The sequence below is a fragment of the Pyrus communis genome, chromosome 10 (assembly GCF_041283825.1).
Source record: "Pyrus communis isolate YQ-2024b chromosome 10, ASM4128382v1, whole genome shotgun sequence".
In the NCBI taxonomy this organism is placed as follows: domain Eukaryota; kingdom Viridiplantae; phylum Streptophyta; class Magnoliopsida; order Rosales; family Rosaceae; genus Pyrus; species Pyrus communis.
The window spans coordinates 7,364,244-7,372,687 of NC_142574.1; the positions used below are offsets into that span (position 1 = coordinate 7,364,244).

General features: G+C 37.2%; 1 long non-coding RNA gene across 1 annotated transcript; it reads left to right on the top strand.

The window, feature by feature from the left end:
- The first annotated feature begins 2,433 nt into the window (after positions 1-2,433).
- On the top strand, positions 2,434-3,516 carry LOC148693453 (uncharacterized). Its single transcript, XR_015952738.1, has 2 exons — positions 2,434-2,664; positions 2,975-3,516. It is a non-coding gene; the product is annotated as an uncharacterized LOC148693453 (long non-coding RNA).
- Positions 3,517-8,444: the final 4,928 nt, after the last annotated feature.

The following is an 8,444-nucleotide window of genomic DNA, read 5'->3' on the forward strand; positions in this document are numbered from 1 at the left end:
TGCTTTTATGGGATATGCCTCTGGCTATAAAGGAGTTATCTGTTTCCATTTAAAGTCTAGGAAATTTATCATTTCTCGGCATGTGATTCATGATGAAGATTTGTTTCCATATAAGTCCCAGCTTTCATTGCAGACTACATCTCAGGGAAGTAGTTCTTCCGATTCCACACATGTATCTTCTCCAATACATTCTGCTATCTTTATGCCACAGTCAGTTTCAGTGCCTACTGATGCTTCATCTCTCAATGGTGTTGTGGGTCGAAATGGTATTGCTTTGTCTGATTCTACGACTCTGCATCCTTTTCAGCAATTGTCTGGCCTGCTGAGTCCGTCTTTGACTGTCCCTGAATCTGAAACAACTCCCTCATCTTCCTCGACAGCTTTGGTGTTACCTGTCCTTGATCCTGCACAACTGGAGGTCATTCTTCCCATTCCTTCATCTTCTACTGGGGGTACTCCACATCCTACTGTTTCTTCTCCTCCACGAATGAAAACTAGGTTACAAACTGGTGCCATTTCGAGGAAGACCTATGCTAATTACATAGCATCCTTACCAGAATTACACTCATTGCAGCTTGATGTCCAGGAGTCTTGTTCTGATGGTTTTTCATTTGTGGCTAGTCTGAATGATCTGTCTGAGCCTAAATCTTTTAAGCATGCTGCATCTAATGTTCATTGGCAAAATGCCATGCAAGAAGAATTTGATGCTTTAACCAGCCAAGGGACTTGGGTGTTGGTTCCTCCACCAACACATAGATTAATCATTGGTAGTAAGTGGGTTTATAAATTGAAGATGAATCCTGATGGTACAATATCCAGATATAAGGCACGGTTAGTGGCTTAAGGTTATACTCAAGAGTTTGGTTTGGATTATTTTGAAACCTTTAGTCCTGTTGTTAGGCATACTACAGTTCGGTTGATTATTTCTCTTGCTGCTCAAAACAAATGGGAATTAAGGCAACTTAACATTAAAAATGCCTTTTTACATGGAGATTTAGAAGAAGAGGTTTACATGCAGCAACCTCAAGGTTTTGTGGATTCTACACATCCTGATTTTGTGTGCAAATTGGTTAAATCTCTGTATGGTTTGAAACAGGCACCTAGGGCCTGGAATGCTAAGTTTACAGGCTATCTTCCAACTATGGGATTTACAATGTCTTAATCCGATAACAGTCTGTTTATCAAACATGATGGCACTGATGTTATTGCCTTATTATTATATGTTGATGACATTATCCTGACAGGATCTAATGCCACAAAGGTTCAGGCTATTATTCAAGAATTGGGAGATGTTTTTGATCTCAAAGACATGGGCAGATTGTCTTATTTCCTCGGGTTGCAGATTCAGTATCATGCTAATGGTGATATTTTCTTAAATCAATCTAAGTATGCCAAAGATTTGATTCACAAAGCTGGTATGGACAATTGCAAGCCTGCATCCACACCATGTAAGCCTCATACTCAGCTCTTAGCATCTGATGGCACTCCTTTAAGTGATCCCACTATGTATCGCAGTCTTGTTGGTGCTTTACAGTACCTTACCTTTACTCGACCAGATCTCTCCTATGCTGTCAACATTGCTTGTCAGTATATGAATACACCTACTGATGTTCATTATGGTCTTGTGAAAAGGATTCTTCGCTATGTTCAAGGTACTGCCATGTGTGGTCTTACATATTCTGCATCTCCGGACAACTCTATTACAGCATTCTCTGATTCGGATTGGGCAACTGATCCTAATACTAGAAGATCTATTACAGGTTTTGTGGTGTATATGGGACATAATCCAATCTCGTGGCAATCAAAGAAACAGTCCTCCGTTTCTAGGAGCTCCACAGAGGCTGAGTATAAGGCCTTAGCTCATTGTGCATCTGATGTAATATGGATCCGGTTGCTGCTCAAAGATCTTCATCAGTTCTTGTCAATGCCACCATTATTACAGTGTGATAACCTCTCTGCGTTAGCCTTATGTTCTAATCCTGTGTTTCATACACGGATTAAACATTTGGATACTGATTTTCACTTTGTAAGAGAGAAGGTTCAGAAGAAGGACTTACAAGTTCAATATGTTCCCACTGCAGAACAAACGTCTGATGTTCTTACCAAAGGTCTCCATGGACCTGCCTTTTTCAAGCATTGCTGCAATCTCAGGGTTGGTCACCCTACCTGAGATTGAGGAGAGATGATGAGTATGGTCACATGGTAGCTGCCAGGTCAGCAAATCAGTTGGAATTGGTTGTAAGGACAGTTGGATAGAGTTGTAAGATTTGGTTAAATAGATAAGATTTAGTTAGATATGTTGAGGGGTAGCTTGGTCATTAAGCAAATAGTGATATTCCTTTATATTTGGTTCTCTTGTAATAACGCTGGTATGTTTTTAAAAATACAATACAGTGAAGTCGTTTCCTCTTCTGAGTTCTAAGCTTTTCTTTGATTCATTAATGAAGATTGTTTCTGATTCAATTCTTTCTATTACTAGTTGTTCATTTTCTAATTGGCTGGTTATGAACTGGTTTGTAACGGGTCATCAAAGTGGGGCTGTTAAGGTATGGCAAATGGTTTATCCCACCAATCTCAAGGGTTTTGAATAGAAGTCAACGAGCAATGGGATAGGTGATTTAAATCTCAATGATAAAGCTCCAGAGTACAAGTTTGGTGAAATGGGTATGTGTTTTGTTCTATGTAAATTGTTATGCATTGAGAAAGATTACAGTCAAGACACATTGTAATTCTTGTGATTAGGAGTTGTGGCATATGCTATTGTGTTTTCTGGTTATTCATCTCTTGGGCAAGTGTTCATTTTCTTGATTAATTTGGAAAAGAGTTGAATATGGGATTAAGGAATGATGCCGGTAGTTAAGGAACATTGCTTGAGATGAAAATATAGCTTTGACATGGAATGCATTACAATTCTTTTATGAGGTCTAATGACATAGAATGTAATGCATAACCCTGCAGTGTTGGTTATTTTCAGGTCCCTAGCAAATAACTTGGCCCCAATTCCGGTTAAAGTGGTTGTTGCAAAGTGGTGAAGGCATCGATTATCATACATTGACAGATACTGCAGATGGTTCAGATGGGAATGGTTTTCATATGGAACAAGGTGATATACATAAAGATATTATGATATGGAATGAATCTGAGGTGGATAAATTCAGTCATCCATAGGGATTACAAGAATGCAAATGGTTCAACTCTGTTCTGTTTTCTGGTTTCATAGTAGTGACTGCATATGTTCTTCCAATCTCAAACTGGGTTTCCCCAGTTGAGATTGAGGGGGAGTATTAAGGGTATAAGTTAGCAATACAGTTATAAATATAGTTAGCACTATAGTTTGCAAGTATGTTAGTACTTCGTTAGAGTTGTTATGCTTTCTAGTATAAAAACAGTGTGTAATCTTCATTCACTACTACAATATTAGTTTTAGGTGTCTTTAATAAGCCATTATGTCGGATAAAAGATATCCGACACATCATTCAATTAGTGTCGGATAAAAATAAAATCATGTCGGTTATATCTACCAGTATTTGTAATTGTTTTTTTTAAATAGTTTTAACATATTCTGACGGTTTTTAGTTAATGGTGGCGGTTATAACGGACATAAATTGACTATTTTATTATTTTAGTTTCTGGCGGTTATTATTTTAGTATTCTAATGGTTATAACTGGTAGAAATTTATTTTTAACATATTCCGGCAGTTTTTAGTTAATGGTGGCGGTTGACTATTTTATTATTTTAGTATTTTGGCGGTTATTATTTTAGTATTCTGTCGGTTATAATCGACAAAAATTGACTATTTTATTATTTTAAAATGTTGTATTGATTAAAAATAAATAAATAAATAAACAGATGGTTTAAATATTTTAACAAACACTTAAAGAGTTAATGTTATACTTTAATTAAGTATAAAATAAGATTTATCCACTAGTGTAAATATTTTAAATTGAAGATCGAATTCATGCATTGCATTCTCATAGGGTCGAGGAGTGTAGCTGTAAAAAATCATCAAAATTGAAGCTAAAATAATCGTTAAATTGTGATTTTTCGTTTATAACCATCGAAAACTTTTGTTCTGTTACCTAATCTCTGAATGTTTGTTTTTTTTTTTTAATTTTTTAAGTATGCGATCTTGGAGTGTGTACAAACAAATTTGACAGTTGGATTATTGAAAAACGTTTTGTAGAATGCGTGTCGTATCAAAATGGTAGATTAAACAAACACTTTAGAGTTAATGTTATACTTCTCCATTAAGTATAAAATAAGATTTTGTGGTATCTACTAGTGTAAATATTTTAAATTAAAAATTGAATTCATTCACTGCATTCTTATAAGGTCGAGGAGTGTAACTGTAAAAAATCATCAAAATCAGAGCTAAACGAGCCGTTAAATTGTGATTTTTCGTTTATAACCGTCGAAAACTTTTGTTCTGTTACTCAATATCTTAATGTTTGTTTTTTTGTGATTTTTACGTATGCGATCTCAGAGTGTGTACAAATAAGTTTGACAGTTAGATCATTGAAAAAAGTTTTGTAGAATGTGTATCGCGTCAAAACGGTAGATTAAATAAACACTTAAGAGTCCACTAGTGTAAATATTTTAAATTGAAGATCAAATTTATTCAATACATTCTTATAGAGTCGAGGAGTGTAGCTGTAAAAAAATTATTAAAATCGGAGCTAAAATAACCGTTAAATTGTGATTTTTCGTTTATAACTGTTGAAAACTTTTGTTCCGTTATGTAATATCTGAATATTTGTTTTTTTTATGATTTTTTACGTATGCAATCTCGGAGTGTGTACAAATAAGTTTGAAGGTTGGATCGTTGAAAAAAATTTTGTAGAATGCATATCGCGTCAAAATGGTATATTAAACAAACACTTAGAGTTAATATTATATTTCCATTAAGTACAAAATAAGATTTTATGGTATCCACTAGCATAAATATTTTAAATTAAAGATCAAAATCGTTCATTGCATTCTTATAAGGTCGAGGAGTGTAGCTGTAAAAAAATCATCAAAGCCGGAGCTAAAATAACCGTTAAATTGTAATTTTTCGTTTAAAACCGTCGAAAACTTTTGTTCCGTTACCTAATCTTTGAATGTTTAATTTTTTTTTTTTTGCGATTTTTTACGTATGTGATCTTTTAGTATCTAAAAACAAATTTGACGGTTAGATCATGAAAACTAGTTTCCTAGAATACATATCTTCGTTAAATTTGCTTAAATTTTGAAGTGGGATTTGTGCTAAATTTTTATTTATGTTTTTCAAGTATTGATTAGACAATATTTAGTTTGTATGTTGACATTTTCATTGTACAATTCTCTTTTTGTTTCTTTATCGCATGTTTTATATGGGTTATTATCTATTAAACCAAAAGTGTAAAAATTATCTATTAAACCAAACAATTATTTATTTAATTTTTAAAAACGTGTTACATCCCGGCCCGGGGCTGATCACTTCCCGGGCCCGCTCCACCACCGGAGCACGATATTGTCCGCTTTGGGCTTACCATTCCCTCACGGTTTTGTTTTTGGGAACTCACGAGCAACTTCCCAGTAGGTCACCCATCATGGGATTGCTCTAGCCTCCTTCTCGCTTAACTTCGGAGTTCCTACGGAACCCGAAGCCAATGAGCTCCCAAAAGGCCTCGCGCTAGGTAGGGATGAGAATATACATTTAAGGATCACTCTCCTGGGCGATGTGGGATGTCACAATCCACCCCCCTTAGGGGTCCGACGTCCTCGTCGGCACACACGCGGCCAGAACTAGGCTCTGGTACCAATTTGTCGCATCCCAGCCCAGGGCGGATCACTTCTCGGGCCCGCTCCACCACCGTAGCACGATATTGTCCGCTTTGGGCTTACCATTCCCTCACGGTTTTGTTTTTGGGAACTCACGAGCAACTTCCCAGTGGGTCACCTATCATGGGATTGTTCTAGCCTCCTTCTCGCTTAACTTCGGAGTTCCTACGGAACCCGAAGCCAGTGAGCTCCCAAAAGGCCTCGCGCTAGGTAGGGATGAGAATATACATTTAAGGATCACTCCCCTGGGCGATGTGGGATGTCACAAACGTATTCTATTTAAATACATATTATTTATTTATTTATTAAACCAAACAATTATTATTTTATTTTTTAAAATCGTAACAAAATTTTGGGAGGGAATTTTGGGGGGATTTTTGCCGCCATTTTGTTTCTGTCGGTTATAACCGACAGTAATGAAAATTTTTTTGTCAGTTTTTATTTTAAAAAACCGACAGTAATGAAAATTTTATGTCGGTTTTTATTTAAAAAAAATGTTTCTGTTGGTTTTAATTGACAGTAATGAAAAATTTTCCAAAATAAAAACCCTCCATCTCTTCCTTGCACCGGTACTTCTCCCTTCCCCCTTTTCTCCTATCCTCATTTCGTTCTCCTTCTCGCTTCAATCACTATGGATGAACAAGGCAAAAGCTATGCAAGCCCTTGAGCACAGAGACAAGCGAAGCACTATAAGTCCCTTCACATGCTTCCACCTATGACTTAATTTATGTTTTCATTGGATATGAATAATTCATATTTTGGAAGATATCAATAAAGGCTCCATCTTATTGGGATTTCATAGATATTTAGGGATTTATTCAAGTAGTCCAAAATTATTTTAACAATCAGTAATCGTGTTTTTTTTTTCATGCTTATTAACTTGTTACCTTATTCCTTTTACCAGGAAGCAAAATATCCAGTTGACTCTGATGTAGGCATACGAAAGTGACACCTGAGAGTTTATCAGCTTTGTCATCTTTTTTTGTGGTCCCTAACAGCTTTGCAGTGTTCTTTCAGGCTAAGGAAGAGGATGACGCCAACACAGATGATGTGGAAGATGACTCTGATGCTAAATCTAAACCGGACTCAACTGAAGAGAGTGCCGAGGAGTCTGAGAGATATGTAAGCTTATTTCCTTTTGCAGTTACTCAACTAATACTACTAATCTATTTACTAATCTTTGCGCCTTGTGCTTTGTATTTTCAGGATGAACTGTAGGAAGGGAAGCATCTAGAGAAGCTTCGGCGGAGTGCGCCATTTTTTCTCCTTATTTTTTAGCTGTAGAAGTGTTAAGAGGGAAGAGATACTGATAAATGTTGAATGTTGCTGATGTCTTAATTGTTTGGAAATTATATTTGTATTTCACAAATGAATAAGTTTACAATATGAGTATATATACTAGTTGTGAGCCAAAAGCAAGTCACAACACTTTCTAACTAAGAGAAAACAAACCTATAACAAACTAACAGTTTTACTTAGTCTCTAAGTATTATCTCTTGAGGATGAATTTACAATAGTATCCTTAATATCCCCCCTCAAACGAAACTGGAGAGGTCGAAGTGGAAGTTTGGCACGGAGGAACAGAAATCTGGGCTTGGACAGAGACTTAGTACAGATATCAGCAACTTGGTCCTGGGAGCATATGAAATGAAGAGAGACCTGCTGAGCCAGAACCTGTTCACGGATATAATGATAGTCAATCTCGACATGTTTGGTGCGAGCATGGAAAACAGGATTCTTAGCAAGAGACAGGGCAGAGATATTGTCACACCAGAGGTGAGGAGAGCAAGGTAAACAATACCCAATATCAGTAAGCAGTTTACAAATCCAAGTGATTTCAGAGGCAGTGTTAGCAAGGGAACGATACTCAGCCTCGGTGGAAGAACGAGCAACAGTGAGTTGCTTCTTAGCACTCCAACTAATAAGAGAATTGCCCAGATAAATGCAATAACCTCCAGTAGAGCGCCTGTCTAACGAACAACCTGCCCAGTCAGCATCGGAGAAGGCCGTGAGAGAGAGAGGAGATGAGGATTTAGTAAACCATAGGCCAAGATCAAGAGTGCCCTTAAGATAGCGAAGAATACGCTTGACAGCTTGAAAATGGGACACTCGTGGAAGATGCATGAACTGACAGACAAGATTAACAGCAAAACTAAGATCAGGCCGTGTCCAGGTTAAGTATTGGAGAGCACCTACCAAGGATCGATACTCGGTAACATTTTCAAGAGGAGGAGAGTCATGATCAAGTTTGGAGGTGCTAAGGGGTGTTGCACAGGGCTTGGCACCAACCATGTTTGCTTTAGTAAGCAAATCAAGAATGCCAGTAGAGGAACGTTTGACCTCAATGCCAAGAAAGTAGTGTAAAGCTCCAAGGTCCTTGATGGGAAACATAGCACTGAGTTTGTGAATCACAGCTTGACAGGCAGCAGAGGAAGGACCAGTAACCAAAATATCGTCCACATAAACCAGGATGAAGATTAAGGAAGGATCCGCTTTGACGAAGAGAGAGTGGTCACTCTGAGAACCAACAAATCCAAGTGAATGAAGAGCAGCATGCAGTTTATCATACCAGGCTCGAGGAGCCTGTTTCAGACCATATAAGGATTTATGGAGCTGACATACATGATTCGGTTTAGAGGGA